The following is a 16,865-nucleotide window of genomic DNA, read 5'->3' as shown; positions in this document are numbered from 1 at the left end:
TTTCAATTAATACTTTAAAACAAAAAACCCTTTAATTTTGATGTTCTAGATCTGTGAGCTATCCTAATGGTATGCTCATGTGGTAGCATGGCCGAGCGGTCTAAGGCGCTGGATTAAGGCTCCAGTCTCTTTGGAGGCGTTGGTTCAAATCCCACTGCTGCCATGTTTATTATACAAACAGTAGGCCAGTTATTGATGTCAAAGTGATTCTTTTTTTCCATTAGATAGGACATTACCCAGCTGAAATTTGTTGGTGGAAGATTCCTCTAGCTACTCAACAGTTCATCATTGTTACAAGAGACTTCCCAAATGTTTTAAAAATGTTATCTGCTAACAGTAAAGATGAGCCAAAATTAAGTTGGCTGAAGTAATTAGAAGTAATATCATAACTAATATTTAATTACTGAGTTGTCTTATCATACAATTAGAGATGGAAATGTTGGCAACGTGACTCATTGGTATAAATTGATGGATTTATATTCCGATTTTTCTAACTTTCCTATCACTCTGGATTTTAATCTCACAGCTGTCTATTTTAGGCATTTGAATAATACTTCAAAGTTGTTTGGATACATCAGTTGCACTAAATGAAGGAAATTTGAAGTCAAATATAATCATTACTTGTTAAATGTACCTGGCTTCTTTTGCATTTTATCTCAGCTTTTCCTGACTTTGGGTAAAGTTTTGAATGACATTCCAGATATGAGAGCTAAAATATTTTAAAGTGTACAGCAGGTTGTAGGATGACAGAGCTATTCAAGCCACTGGAATCAAATCCCACTGCTGCCATATTTATTCTCCAAGGAGAAGATCCAGTGATATATATCAAAGTGGTTTCCTAAAGAAGATAAGGTATAAAAGAAGCTAAATTTGGTTGGTGGAAGCACACCTTAAGCTGTCACATGCAGTAGTTTAAAACAATTTATCATCAACTGATGATTGATCAGATATTAACCAACTGAAAAGGAGAAGATCCAGTGACTTATATCAAAGTGGTTTCCTAAAGTAGATAAGGTATAAAAGAAGCTACATTTGGTTGGTGGAAGCACACCTTAAGCTGTCACATGCAGTAGTTCAAAACAATTTATCATCAATTCATGATTGATCAGATATTAACCAACTGAAAAAGGATGGTGATAGTATCCTGCATTAGCCACCAAGTTCTAAACAGTTCATCATAGTTGCAACAGTCTTCTCAAACCTTTAATATAATGTTATCTGCTAACAGTAAAGATATTCAAATTTTAAGTTTGCATGAAGTAATTATGTGCCCTATCAGAACTAATATTTTACTACTTCATGCATCTCAATTTCTTTTGTTATTTCAATGAAAATAAACAAAATGCAACTCAATAAAAAATATGAATTTCTCATTGATTTTATGTTTAATAATGAACTTTCTTTTAACCTTTGCTGACATCTTTTCAATTAATACTTTAAAACAAAAAAACCTTTAATTTTGATGTTCTAGATCTGTGAGCTATCCTAATGATGTGCCCATGTGGTAGCATGGCCAAGCGGTCTAAGGCGCTGGATTAAAGCTCCAGTCTCTTCGCAGGCATGGGTTCAAATCCCACTGCTGCCATATTTATTATACAAAGAGTAGGCCAGTTATTGATGTCAAAGTGATTCTTTTTTTCCATTAGATAGGATACTACCCAGCTGAAGTTGGTTGGTGGAAGATTCCTCTAGCTACTCAACAGTTCATCATTGTTACAAGAGACTTCCCAAATGTTTTAAAAATGTTATCTGCTAACAGTAAAGATGAGCCAAAATTAAGTTGGCATGAAGGAATTAGAAGTAATATCATAACTAATATTTAATTACTGAGTGGTCTTATCATACAATTAGAGATGGAAATGTTGGCAACGTGACTCATTGGTATAAATTGATGGATTTATATTCCGATTTCTCTAACTTTTCTATCTCTCTGGATTTTAATCTCACAGCTGTCTATTTTAGGCATTTGAATAATACTTCAAAGTTGTTTGGATACATCAGTTGCACTAAATGAAGGAAATTTGAAGTCAAATATAATCATTACTTGTTAAATGTACCTGGCTTCTTTTGCATTTTATCTCAGCTTTTCCTGATTTTTGGTAAAGTTTTGAATGACATTCCAGATATGAGAGCTAAAATATTTTAAAGTGTACAGCAGGTTGTAGGATGACAGAGCTATTCAAGCCGCTGGAATCAAATCCCACTGCTGCCATATTTATTCTCCAAGGAGAAGATCCAGTGATATATATCAAAGTGGTTTCCTAAAGTAGATAGGGTATAAAAGAAGCTAAATTTGGTTGGTGGAAGCACACCTTAAGCTGTCACATGCAGTAGTTCAAAACAATTTATGATCAATTGATGATTGATCAGAAATTAACCAACTGAAAAGGAGAAGATCCAGTGATATATATCAAAGTGGTTTCCTAAAGTAGATAATGTATAAAAGAAGCTAAATTTGGTTGGTGGAAGCACACCTTAAGCTGTCACATGCAGTAGTTCAAAACAATTTATCATCAATTGATGATTGATCAGATATTAACCAACTGAAAAAGGTTGGTGATAGTATCCTGCATTAGCCACCAAGTTCTAAACAGTTCATCATAGTTGCAACAGTCTTCCCAAACCTTTAAAATAATGATATCTGCTAACAATAAAGATATTCAAATTTTAATTTTGCATGAAGCAATTATGTGCCCTATCAGAACTAATATTTTATTACTTCATGCATCTCAATTTCTTTTGTTATTTCAATGAAAATAAACAAAATGCAATAAAAAAAAAAATCTGAATTTCTCATCGATTTTATGTTTAATAATGAACTTTCTTTTAACCTTTGCTGACATCTTTTCAATTAATACTTTAAAACAAAAAACCGTTTAATTTTGATGTTCTAGATCTGTGAGCTATCCTAATGATGTGCCCATGTGGTAGCATGGCCAAGCGGTCTAAGGCGCTAGATTAAAGCTCAAGTCTCTTTGGAGGCGTGGGTTCAAATCCCACTGCTGCCATATTTATTATACAAAGAGTAGGCCAGTTATTGATGTCAAAGTGATTCTTTTTTTCCGTTAGATAGGACATTACCCAGCTGAAATTTGTTGGTGGAAGATTCCTCTAGCTACTCAACAGTTCATCATTGTTACAAAAGACTTCCCAAATGTTTTAAAAATGTTATCTGCTAACAGTAAAGATGAGCCAAAATTAAGTTGGCATGAAGTAATTAGAAGTAATATCATAACTAATATTTAATTACTGAGTGGTCTTATCATACAATTAGAGATGGAAATGTTGGCAACGTGACTCATTGGTATAAATTGATGGATTTATATTCCGATTTCTCTACCTTTCCTTTCTCTCTGGATTTTAATCTCACAGCTGTCTATTTTAGGCATTTGAATAATACTTCAAAGTTGTTTGCATACATCAGTTGCACTAAATGAAGGAAATTTGAAGTCAAATATAATCATTACTTGTTAAATGTACCTGGCTTCTTTTGCATTTTATCTCAGCTTTTCCTGACTTTGGGTAAAGTTTTGAATGACATTCCAGATATGAGAGCTAAAATATTTTAAAGTGTACAGCTGGTTGTAGGATGACAGAGCTATTCAAGCCGCTGGAATCAAATCCCACTGCTGCCATATTTATTCTCCAAGGAGAAGATCCAGTGATATATATCAAAGTGGTTTCCTAAAGTAGATAAGGTATAAAAGAAGCTAAATTTGGTTGGTGGAAGCACAACTTAAGCTGTCACATGCAGTAGTTTAAAACAATTTATCATCAACTGATGATTGATCAGATATTAACCAACTGAAAAGGAGAAGATTCAGTGACTTATATCAAAGTGGTTTCCTAAAGTAGATAAGGTATAATAGAAGCTACATTTGGTTGGTGGAAGCACACCTTAAGCTGTCACATGCAGTAGTTCAAAACAGTTTATTATCAATTCATGATTGATCAGATATTAACCAACTGAAAAAGGTTGGTGATCGTGTTCTGCATTAGTCACCGAGTTCTAAACAGTTCATCATAGTTGCAACAGTCTTCTCAAACCTTAAAAATAATGATATCTGCAAACAGTAAAGATATTCAAATTTTAATTTTGCATGAAGTAATTATGTGCCCTATCAGAACTAAAATTTTATTACTTCATGCATCTCAATTTCTTTTGTTATTTCAATGAAAATAAACAAAATGCAATTCAATAAAAAATATGAATTTGTCATCGATTTTATGTTTAATAATGAACTTTCTTTTAACCTTTGCTGACATCTTTTCAATTAATACTTTAAAACAAAAAACCCTTTAATTTTGATGTTCTAGATCTGTGAGCTATCCTAATGATATGCACATGTGGTATCATGGCCGAGCGGTCTAAGGCGCTGGATTAAGGCTCCAGTCTCTTCAGAGGCATGGGTTCATATCCCACTGCAGCCAGTTATTGATGTCAAAGTGATTCTTTTTTTTTATTAAATAGGATATTACCCAGCTGAAGTTGGTTGGTGGAAGATTCCTCTAGCTACTCAACAGTTCATCATTTTTACAAGAAACTTCCCAAATGTTTTAAAAATGTTATCTGCTAACAGTAAAGATGAGCCAAAATTAAGTTGGCATTAAGTAATTAGAAGTAATATCATAACTAATATTTAATTACTGAGTGGCCTTATCATACAATTAGAGATGGAAATGTTGGCAACGTGACTCATTGGTATAAATTGATGGATTTATATTCCGATTTCTCTAACTTTACTATCTCTCTGGATTTTAATCTCACAGCTGTCTATTTTAGGCATTTGAATAATACTTCAAAGTTGTTTGTATACATCAGTTGCACTAAATGAAGGAAATTTGAAGTCAAATATAATCATTACTTGTTAAATGTATCTGGCTTCTTTTACATTTTATCTCAGCTTTTCATGACTTTGGGTAAAGTTTTGAATGACATTCCAGATATGAGAGATAAAATATTTTAAAGTGTACAGCAGGTTGTAGGATGACAGAGCTATTCAAGCCACTGGAATCAAATCCCACTGCTGCCATATTTATTCTCCAAGGAGAAGATCCAGTGATATATATCAAAGTGGTTTCCTAAAGTAGATAAGGTATAAAAGAAGCTAAATTTGGTTGGTGGAAGCACACCTTAAGCTGTCACATGCAGTAGTTCAAAACAATTTATCATCAATTGATGATTGATCAGATATTAACCAACTGAAAAGGAGAAGATCCAGTGATATATATTAAAGTGGTTTCCTAAAGTAGATAAGGTATAAAAGAAGCTAAATTTGGTTGGTGGAAGCACACCTTAAGCTGTCACATGCAGTAGTTCAAAACAATTTTTCATCAATTGATGATTGATCAGATATTAACCAACTAAAAAAGGTTGGTGATAGTATCCTGCATTAGCCACCAAGTTCTAAACAGTTCATCATAGTTGCAACAGTCTTCTCAAACCTTTAAAATAATGATATCTGCTAACAATAAAGATATTCAAATTTTAATTTTGCTTGAAGCAATTATGTGCCCTATCAGAACTAATATTTTATTACTTCATGCATCTCAATTTCTTTTGTTATTTCAATGAAAATAAACAAAATGCAATTCAATAAAAAATATGAATTTCTCATCGATTTTATGTTTAATAATGAACTTTCTTTTAACCTTTGCTGACATCTTTTCAATTAATACTTTAAAACAAAAAACCCTTTAATTTTGATGTTCTAGATCTGTGAGCTATTCTAACAACATGCACATGCGGTAGCATGGCCGAGCATTCTAAGGCGCTGGATTAAGGATCCAGTCTCTTTGGAGGCATGGGTTCAAATCCCACTGCTGCCATATTTATTATTCAAAGAGTAGGCCAGTTATTGATGTCAAAGTGATTATTTTTTTCCATTAGATAGGACCCAGCTGAAGTTGGTTGGTGGAAGATTCCTCTAGCTACTCAACAGTTCATCATTTTTACAAGAGACTTCCCAAATGTTTTAAAAATGTTATCTGCTAACAGTAAAAATGAGCCAAAATTAAGTTGGCATGAAGTAATTAGAAGTAATATCATAACTAATATTTAATTACTGAGTGGCCTTATCATACAATTAGAGATGGAAATGTTGGCAACGTGACTCATTGGTATAAATTGATGGATTTAAATTCCGATTTCTCTAACTTTCCTATCTTTCTTGATTTTTAATCTCACAGCTGTCTATTTTAGGCATTTGAATAATACTTCAAAGTTGTTTGGATACATCAGTTGCACTAAATGAAGGAAATTTGAAGTCAAATATAATCATTACTTGTTAATTGTACAAGGCTTCTTTTGCATTTTATCTCAGCTTTTCCTGACTTTCGGTAAAGTTTTGAATGACATTCCAGATATGAGAGCTAAAATATTTTAAAGTGTACAGCAGGTTGTAGGATGACAGAGCTATTCAAGCCGCTGGAATCAAATCCCACTGCTGCCATATTTATTCTCCAAGGAGAAGATCCAGTGATATATATCAAAGTGGTTTCCTAAAGTAGATAAGGTATAAAATAAGCTAAATTTGGTTGGTGGAAGCACAACTTATGCTGTCACATGCAGTAGTTTAAAACAATTTATCATCAACTGATGATTGATCAGATATTAACCAACTGAAAAGGAGAAGATTCAGTGACTTATATCAAAGTGGTTTCCTAAAGTAGATAAGGTATAAAAGAAGCTACATTTGGTTGGTGGAAGCACACCTTAAGCTGTCACATGCAGTAGTTCAAAACAGTTTATTATCAATTCATGATTGATCAGATATTAACCAACTGAAAAAGGTTGGTGATAGTGTCCTGCATTAGTCACCGAGTTCTAAACAGTTCATCATAGTTGCAACAGTCTTCTCAAACCTTAAAAATAATGATATCTGCAAACAGTAAAGATATTCAAATTTTAATTTTGCATGAAGTAATTATGTGCCCTATCAGAACTAATATTTTATTACTTCATGCATCTCAATTTCTTTTGTTATTTCAATGAAAATAAACTAAATGCAATTCAAAAAATAATATTATTTTGTCATCGATTTTATGTTTAATAATGAACTTTCTTTTAACCTTTGCTGACATCTTTTCAATTAATACTTTAAAACAAAAAACCCTTTAATTTTGATGTTCTAGATCTGTGAGCTATCCTAATGAAATGCACATGTGGTAGCATGGCTGAGCGGTCTAAGGTGCTGGATTAAGGCTCCAGTCTCTTCAGAGGCGTGGGTTCAAATCCCACTGCTGCCATATTTATTATACAAAGAATAGGCCAGTTATTGATGTCAAAGTGATTCTTTTTTTCCATTAGATAGGACATTACCCAGCTGAAATTTGTTGGTGGAAGATTCCTCTAGCTACTCAACAGTTCATCATTGTTACAAGAGACTTCCCAAATGTTTTAAAAATGTTATCTGCTAACAGTCAAGATGAGCCAAAATTAATTTGGCATGAAGTATTTAGAAGTAATATCATAACTAATATTTAATTACTGAGTTGTCTTATCATACAATTAGAGATGGAAATGTTGGCAACATGACTCATTGGTATAAATTGATGGATTTATATTCTGATTTCTCTAACTTTCCTATCACTCTGGATTTTAATCTCACAGCTGTCTATTTTAGGCATTTGAATAATACTTCAAAGTTGTTTGGATACATCAGTTGCGCTAAATGAAGGAAATTTGAAGTCAAATATAAATATTACTTGTTAAATGTACCTGGCTTCTTTTGCATTTTATCTCAGCTTTTCCTGACTTTGGGTAATGTTTTGAATGACTATCCAGATATGAGAGCTAAAATATTTTAAAGTGTACAGCAGGTTGTAGGATGACAGAGCTATTCAAGCCGCTGGAATCAAATCCCACTGCTGCCATACTTATTCTCTAAGGAGAAGATCCAGTGATATATCTCAAAGTGGTTTCCTAAAGTAGATAAGGTATAAAAGAAGCTAAATTTGGTTGGTGGAAGCACAACTTAAGCTGTCACATGCAGTAGTTTTAAAACAATTTATCATCAACTGATGATTGATCAGATATAACCAACTGAAAAGGAGAAGATTCAGTGACTTATATCAAAGTGGTTTCCTAAAGTAGATAAGGTATAAAAGAAGCTACATTTGGTTGGTGGAAGCACACCTTAAGCTGTCACATGCAGTAGTTCAAAACAATTTATTATCAATTCATCATTGATCAGATATTAACCAACTGAAAAAGGTTGGTGATAGTGTCCTGCATTAGTCACCGAGTTCTAAACAGTTCATCATAGTTGCAACAGTCTTCTCAAACCTTAAAAATAATGATATCTGCTAACAGTAAAGATATTCAAATTTTAATCTTGCATGAAGTAATTATGTGCCCTATCAGAAATAATATTTTACTACTTCATGCATCTCAATTTCTTTGTTATTTCAAAGAAAATAAACAAATGCAATTCAATAAAAAATATGAATTTCTCATCGATTTTATGTTAGATAATGAACTTTCTTTTAACCTTTGCTGACATCTTTTCAATTAATACTTTAAAACAAAAAAACCTTTAATTTTGATGTTCTAGATCTGTGAGGATCCTAACGACATGCACATGTGCTAGCATGGCCGAGCGGTCTAAGGCGCTGGATTAGGCTCCAGTCTCTTCGGAGGCATGGGTTCAAATCCCACTGCAGAGATATTTATTATACAAAGAGTAGCCAGTTATTAATGTCAAAGTGATTCTTTTTTTTTATTAGATAGGATATTACCCAGCTGAAGTTGGTTGGTGGAAGATTCCTCTAGCTACTCAACAGTTCATCATTGTTACAAGAGACTTCCCAAATGTTTTAAAAATGTTATCTGCTAACAGTAAAGATGAACCAAAATTAAGTTGGCATGAAGTAATTAGAAGTAATATCATAACTAATATTTAATTACTGAGTGGCCTTATCATACAATTAGAGATGGAAATGTTGGCAACGTGACTCATTGGTATAAATTGATGGATTTATATTCCGATTTCTCTAACTTTCTTATCTCTCTGGATTTTAATCTCACAGCTGTCTATTTTAGGCATTTGAATAATACTTCAAAGTTGTTTGGATACATCAGTTGCACTAAATGAAGGAAATTTGAAGTCAAAATATAATCATTACTTGTTAAATGTACCTGGCTTCTTTTACATTTTATCTCAGCTTTTCATGACTTTGGGTAAAGTTTTGATTGACATTCCAGATATGAGAGCTAAAATATTTTAAAGTGTACAGCAGGTTGTAGGATGACAGAGCTATTCAAGCCACTGGAATCAAATCCCACTGCTGCCATTTTATTCTCCAAGGAGAAGATCCAGTGATATATATCAAAGTGGTTTCCTAAAGTAGATAAGGTATAAAAGAAGCTAAAATTTGGTAGGTGGAAGCACACCTTAAGCTGTCACATGCAGTAGTTCAAAACAATTTATCATCAATTGATGATTGATCAGATATTAACCAACTGAAAAGGAGAAGATCCAGTGATATATATCAAAGTGGTTTCCTAAAGTAGATAAGGTATAAAAGAAGCTAAATTTGGTTGGTGGAAGCACACCTTAAGCTGTCACATGCAGTAGTTCAAAACAATTTATCATCAATTGATGATTGATCAGATATTAACCAACTGAAAAAGGTTGGTGATAGTATCCTGCATTAGCCACCAAGTTCTAAACAGTTCATCATAGTTGCAACAGTCTTCTCAAACCTTTAAAATAATGATATCTGCTAACAATAAAGATATTCAAATTTTAATTTTTGCTTGAAGCAATTATGTGCCCTATCAGAACTAATATTTTATTACTTCATGCATCTCAATTTCTTTTGTTATTTCAATGAAAATAAACAAAATGCAATTCAATAAAAAATATGAATTTCTCATCGATTTTATGTTTAATAATGAACTTTCTTTTAACCTTTGCTGACATCTTTTCAATTAATACTTTAAAACAAAAAACCCTTTAATTTTGATGTTCTAGATCTGTGAGCTATTCTAACAACATGCACATGCGGTAGCATGGCCGAGCAGTCTAAGGCGCTGGATTAAGGCTCCAGTCTCTTTGGAGGCGTGGGTTCAAATCCCACTGCTGCCATATTTTATTATTCAAAGAGTAGGCCAGTTATTGATGTCAAAGTGATTCTTTTTTTCCATTAGATAGGATGTTACCCAGCTGAAGTTGGTTGGTGGAAGATTCCTCTAGCTACTCAACAGTTCATCATTGTTACAAGAGACTTCCCAAATGTTTTAAAATGTTATCTGCTAACAGTAAAGATGAGCCAAAATTAAGTTGGCATGAAGTAATTAGAAGTAATATCATAACTAATATTTAATTACTGAGTGGTCTTTATCATACAATTAGAGATGGAAATGTTGGCAACGTGACTCATTGGTATAAATTGATGGATTTATATTCTGATTTCTCTAACTTTTCTATCTCTCTGGATTTTAATCTCACAGCTGTCTATTTTAGGCATTTGAATAATACTTCAAAGTTGTTTGGATACATCAGTTGCGCTAAATGAAGGAAATTTGAAGTCAAATATAATCATTACTTGTTAAATGTACCTGGCTTCTTTTGCATTTTATCTCAGCTTTTCCTGATTTTTGGTAAAGTTTTGAATGACATTCCAGATATGAGAGCTAAAATATTTTAAAGTGTACAGCAGGTTGTAGGATGACAGAGCTATTCAAGCCGCTGGAATCAAATCCCACTGCTGCCATATTTATTCTCCAAGGAGAAGATCCAGTGATATATATCAAAGTGGTTTCCTAAAGTAGATAGGGTATAAAAGAAGCTAAATTTGGTTGGTGGAAGCACACCTTAAGCTGTCACATGCAGTAGTTCAAAACAATTTATGATCAATTGATGATTGATCAGAAATTAACCAACTGAAAAGGAGAAGATCCAGTGATATATATCAAAGTGGTTTCCTAAAGTAGATAATGTATAAAAGAAGCTAAATTTGGTTGGTGGAAGCACACCTTAAGCTGTCACATGCAGTAGTTCAAAACAATTTATCATCAATTGATGATTGATCAGATATTAACCAACTGAAAAAGGTTGGTGATAGTATCCTGCATTAGCCACCAAGTTCTAAACAGTTCATCATAGTTGCAACAGTCTTCTCAAACCTTTAAAATAATGATATCTGCTAACAATAAAGATATTCAAATTTTAATTTTGCATGAAGCAATTATGTGCCCTATCAGAACTAATATTTTATTACTTCATGCATCTCAATTTCTTTTGTTATTTCAATGAAAATAAACAAAATGCAATTCAATAAAAAATATGAATTTCTCATCGATTTTATGTTTAATAATGAACTTTCTTTTAACCTTTGCTGACATCTTTTCAATTAATACTTTAAAACAAAAAACCCTTTAATTTTGATGTTCTAGATCTGTGAGCTATCCTAATGATGTGCCCATGTGGTAGCATGGCCAAGCAGTCTAAGGCGCTGGATTAAAGCTCCAGTCTCTTCGGAGGCGTGGGTTCAAATCCCACTGCTGCCATATTTATTATACAAAGAGTAGGCCAGTTATTGATGTCAATTTGATTCTTTTTTTCCGTTAGATAGGACATTACCCAGCTGAAATTTGTTGGTGGAAGATTCCTCTAGCTACTCAAAAGTTCATCATTGTTACAAGAGACTTCGCAAATGTTTTAAAAATGTTATCTGCTAACAGTAAAGATGAGCCATAATTAAGTTGGCATGAAGGAATTAGAAGTAATATCATAACTAATATTTAATTACTGAGTGGTCTTAACATACAATTAGAGATGGAAATTTTGGCAACGTGACTCATTGGTATAAATTGATGGATTTATATTCCGATTTCTCTAACTTTTCTATCTCTCTGGATTTTAATCCCACAGCTGTCTATTTTAGGCATTTGAATAATACTTCAAAGTTGTTTGGATACATCAGTTGCACTAAATGAAGGAAATTTGAAGTCAAATATAATCATTACTTGTTAAATTTACCTGGCTTCTTTTGCATTTTATCTCAGCTTTTCCTGATTTTCGGTAAAGTTTTGAATGACATTCCAGATATGAGAGCTAAAATATTTTAAAGTGTACAGCAGGTTGTAGGATGACAGAGCTATTCAAGCCGCTGGAATCAAATCCCACTGCTGCCATATTTATTCTCCAAGGAGAAGATCCAGTGATATATATCAAAGTGGTTTCCTAAAGTAGATAGGGTATAAAAGAAGCTAAATTTGGTTGGTGGAAGCACACCTTAAGCTGTCACATGCAGTAGTTCAAAACAATTTATCATCAATTGATGATTGATCAGATATTAACCAACTGAAAAGGAGAAGATCCAGTGATATATATCAAAGTGGTTTCCTAAAGTAGATAATGTATAAAAGAAGCTAAATTTGGTTGGTGGAATCACACCTTAAGCTGTCACATGCAGTAGTTCATAACAATTTATCATCAATTGATGATTGATCAGATATTAACCAACTGAAAAAGGTTGGTGATAGTATTCTGCATTAGCCACCAAGTTCTAAACAGTTCATCATAGTTGCAACAGTCTTCTCAAACCTTTAAAATAATGATATCTGCTAACAATAAAGATATTCAAATTTTAATTTTGCATGAAGCAATTATGTGCCCTATCAGAACTAATATTTTATTACTTCATGCATCTCAATTTCTTTTGTTATTTCAATGAAAATAAACAAAATGCAATTCAATAAAAAATATGAATTTCTCATCGATTTTATGTTTAATAATGAACTTTCTTTTAACCTTTGCTGACATCTTTTCAATTAATACTTTAAAACAAAAAAAACTTTAATTTTGATGTTCTAGATCTATGAGCTATTCTAACAACATGCACATGTGGTAGCATGGCCGAGCGGTCTAACGCGCTGGATTAAGGCTCCACTCTTTTCGGTGGCGTGGGTTCAAATCCCACTGCTGCCATATTTATTATTCAAAGAGTAGGCCAGTTATTGATGTCAAAGTGATTATTTTTTTCCTTTAGATAGGACCCAGCTGAAGTTGGTTGGTGGAAGATTCCTCTAGCTACTCAACAGTTCATCATTTTTACAAGAGACTTCCCAAATGTTTTAAAAATGTTATCTGCTAACAGTAAAGATGAGCCAAAATTAAGTTGGCATGAAGTAATTAGAAGTAATATCATAACTAATATTTAATTACTGAGTGGTCTTATCATACAATTAGAGATGGAAATGTTGGCAACGTGACTCATTGGTATAAATTGATGGATTTATATTCCGATTTCTCTAACTTTCCTATCACTCTGGATTTTAATCTCACAGCTGTCTATTTTAGGCATTTGAATAATACTTCAAAGTTGTTTGGATACATCAGTTGCGCTAAATGAAGGAAATTTGAAGTCAAATATAATCATTACTTGTTAAATGTACCTGGCTTCTTTTGCATTTTATCTCAGCTTTTCCTGACTTTGGGTAAAGTTTTGAATGACATTCCAGATATGAGAGCTAAAATATTTTAAAGTGTACAGCAGGTTGTAGGATGACAGAGCTATTCAAGCCGCTGGAATCAAATCCCACTGCTGCCATATTTATTCTCCAAGGAGAAGATCCAGTGATATATATTAAAGTGGTTTCCTAAAGTAGATAAGGTATAAAAGAAGCTAATTTTGGTTGGTGGAAGCACACCTTAAGCTGTCACATGCAGTAGTTTAAAACAATTTATCATCAACTGATGATTGATCAGATATTAACCAACTGAAAAGGAGAAGATCCAGTGACTTATATCAAAGTGGTTTCCTAAAGTAGATAAGGTATAAAAGAAGCTACATTTGGTTGGTGGAAGCACACCTTAAGCTGTCACATGCAGTAGTTCAAAGCAATTTATCATCAATTCATGATTGATCAGATATTAACCAATTGAAAAAGGATGGTGATAGTATCCTGCATTAGTCACCGAGTTCTAAACAGTTCATCATAGTTGCAACAGTCTTCTCAAACCTTTAATATAATGATATCTGCTAACAGTAAAGATATTCAAATTTTAAGTTTGCATGAAGTAATTATGTGCCCTATCAGAACTAATATTTTACTACTTCATGCATCTCAATTTCTTTTGTTATTTCAATGAAAATAAACAAAATGCAACTCAATAAAAAATATGAATTTCTCATCGATTTTATGTTTAATAATGAACTTTCTTTTAACCTTTGCTGACATCTTTTCAATTAATACTTTAAAACAAAAAAACCTTTAATTTTGATGTTTTAGATCTGTGAGCTATCCTAATGATGTGCCCATGTGGTAGCATGGCCGAGCGGTCTAACGCGCTGGATTAAGGCTCCACTCTTTTCGGTGGCGTGGGTTCAAATCCCACTGCTGCCATATTTATTATTCAAAGAGTAGGCCAGTTATTGATGTCAAAGTGATTATTTTTTTCCTTTAGATAGGACCCAGCTGAAGTTGGTTGGTGGAAGATTCCTCTAGCTACTCAACAGTTCATCATTTTTACAAGAGACTTCCCAAATGTTTTAAAAATGTTATCTGCTAACAGTAAAGATGAGCCAAAATTAAGTTGGCATGAAGTAATTAGAAGTAATATCATAACTAATATTTAATTACTGAGTGGTCTTATCATACAATTAGAGATGGAAATGTTGGCAACGTGACTCATTGGTATAAATTGATGGATTTATATTCCGATTTCTCTAACTTTCCTATCACTCTGGATTTTAATCTCACAGCTGTCTATTTTAGGCATTTGAATAATACTTCAAAGTTGTTTGGATACATCAGTTGCGCTAAATGAAGGAAATTTGAAGTCAAATATAATCATTACTTGTTAAATGTACCTGGCTTCTTTTGCATTTTATCTCAGCTTTTCCTGACTTTGGGTAAAGTTTTGAATGACATTCCAGATATGAGAGCTAAAATATTTTAAAGTGTACAGCAGGTTGTAGGATGACAGAGCTATTCAAGCCGCTGGAATCAAATCACACTGCTGCCATATTTATTCTCCAAGGAGAAGATCCAGTGATATATATTAAAGTGGTTTCCTAAAGTAGATAAGGTATAAAAGAAGCTAAATTTGGTTGGTGGAAGCACACCTTAAGCTGTCACATGCAGTAGTTTAAAACAATTTATCATCAACTGATGATTGATCAGATATTAACCAACTGAAAAGGAGAAGATCCAGTGACTTATATCAAAGTGGTTTCCTAAAGTAGATAAGGTATAAAAGAAGCTACATTTGGTTGGTGGAAGCACACCTTAAGCTGTCACATGCAGTAGTTCAAAGCAATTTATCATCAATTCATGATTGATCAGATATTAACCAATTGAAAAAGGATGGTGATAGTATCCTGCATTAGTCACCGAGTTCTAAACAGTTCATCATAGTTGCAACAGTCTTCTCAAACCTTTAATATAATGATATCTGCTAACAGTAAAGATATTCAAATTTTAAGTTTGCATGAAGTAATTATGTGCCCTATCAGAACTAATATTTTACTACTTCATGCATCTCAATTTCTTTTGTTATTTCAATGAAAATAAACAAAATGCAACTCAATAAAAAATATGAATTTCTCATCGATTTTATGTTTAATAATGAACTTTCTTTTAACCTTTGCTGACATCTTTTCAATTAATACTTTAAAACAAAAAAACCTTTAATTTTGATGTTCTAGATCTGTGAGCTATCCTAATGATGTGCCCATGTGGTAGCATGGCCAAGCAGTCTAAGGCGCTGGATTAAAGCTCCAGTCTCTTCGCAGGCATGGGTTCAAATCCCACTGCTGCCATATTTATTATACAAAGAGTAGGCCAGTTATTGATGTCAAAGTGATTCTTTTTTTCCGTTAGATAGGACATTACCCAGCTGAAATTTTTTGGTGGAAGATTCCTCTAGCTACTCAACAGTTCATCATTGTTACAAGAGACTTCCCAAATGTTTTAAAAATGTTATCTGCTAACAGTCAAGATGAGCCAAAATTAAGTTGGCATGAAGTAATTAGAAGTAATATCATAACTAATATTTAATTACTGAGTTGTCTTATCATACAATTAGAGATGGAAATGTTGGCAACATGACTCATTGGTATAAATTGATGGATTTATATTCCGATTTCTCTAACTTTCCTATCACTCTGGATTTTAATCTCACAGCTGTCTATTTTAGGCATTTGCATAATACTTCAAAGTTGTTTGGATACATCAGTTGCGCTAAATGAAGGAAATTTGAAGTCAAATATAATCATTAATTGTTAAATGTACCTGGCTTCTTTTCCATTTTATCTTAGCTTTTACTGACTTTGGGTAAAGTTTTGAATGACATTCCAGATATGAGAGCTAAAATATTTTAAAGTGTACAGCAGGTTGTAGGATGACAGAGCTATTCAAGCCGTTGGAATCAAATCCCACTGCTGCCATATTTATTCTCCAAGGAGAAGATCCAGTGATAGATATCAAAGTGGTTTCCTAAAGTAGATAAGGTATAAAAGAAGCTAAATTTGGTTGGTGGAAGCACACCTTAAGCTGTCACATGCAGTAGTTTAAAACAATTTATCATCAACTGATGATTGATCAGATATTAACCAACTGAAAAGGAGAAGATTCAGTGACTTATATCAAAGTGGTTTCCTAAAGTAGATAAGGTATAAAAGAAGCTACATTTGGTTGGTGGAAGCACACCTTAAGCTGTCACATGCAGTAGTTCAAAACAATTTATTATCAATTCATGATTGATCAGATATTAACCAACTGAAAAAGGTTGGTGATAGTGTCCTACATTAGTCACCGAGTTCTAAACAGTTCATCATAGTTGCAACAGTCTTCTCAAACCTTAACAATAATGATATCTGCTAACAGTAAAGATATTCAAATTTTAATTTTG

General features: G+C 32.9%; 6 non-coding genes across 6 annotated transcripts; all 6 read left to right on the top strand.

Annotated features, from left to right (window-relative positions):
* Positions 1–81: 81 nt before the first annotated feature.
* On the top strand, positions 82–163 carry TRNAL-AAG (transfer RNA leucine (anticodon AAG)). The gene has a single exon. It is a non-coding gene; the product is annotated as a tRNA-Leu (tRNA).
* A 1,340-nt stretch (positions 164–1,503) lies between these two features.
* TRNAF-AAA (transfer RNA phenylalanine (anticodon AAA)) lies at positions 1,504–1,585 on the top strand. The gene has a single exon. It is a non-coding gene; the product is annotated as a tRNA-Phe (tRNA).
* Positions 1,586–2,926: 1,341 nt separating this feature from the next.
* On the top strand, positions 2,927–3,008 carry TRNAF-AAA (transfer RNA phenylalanine (anticodon AAA)). The gene has a single exon. It is a non-coding gene; the product is annotated as a tRNA-Phe (tRNA).
* A 4,158-nt stretch (positions 3,009–7,166) lies between these two features.
* TRNAL-AAG (transfer RNA leucine (anticodon AAG)) lies at positions 7,167–7,248 on the top strand. Its single transcript has one exon. It is a non-coding gene; the product is annotated as a tRNA-Leu (tRNA).
* Positions 7,249–10,009: 2,761 nt separating this feature from the next.
* Positions 10,010–10,091, top strand: TRNAL-AAG (transfer RNA leucine (anticodon AAG)). Its single transcript has one exon. It is a non-coding gene; the product is annotated as a tRNA-Leu (tRNA).
* A 1,342-nt stretch (positions 10,092–11,433) lies between these two features.
* On the top strand, positions 11,434–11,515 carry TRNAF-AAA (transfer RNA phenylalanine (anticodon AAA)). The gene has a single exon. It is a non-coding gene; the product is annotated as a tRNA-Phe (tRNA).
* Positions 11,516–16,865: the final 5,350 nt, after the last annotated feature.

The sequence above is a fragment of the Taudactylus pleione genome, unplaced genomic scaffold (assembly GCF_031769625.1).
Source record: "Taudactylus pleione unplaced genomic scaffold, aTauple2 ptg000016l, whole genome shotgun sequence".
NCBI classification, from domain to species: domain Eukaryota; kingdom Metazoa; phylum Chordata; class Amphibia; order Anura; family Myobatrachidae; genus Taudactylus; species Taudactylus pleione.
The sequence above is the reverse complement of the archived record's forward strand: the minus strand, read 5'-3'. Positions and strand labels throughout refer to the sequence as shown.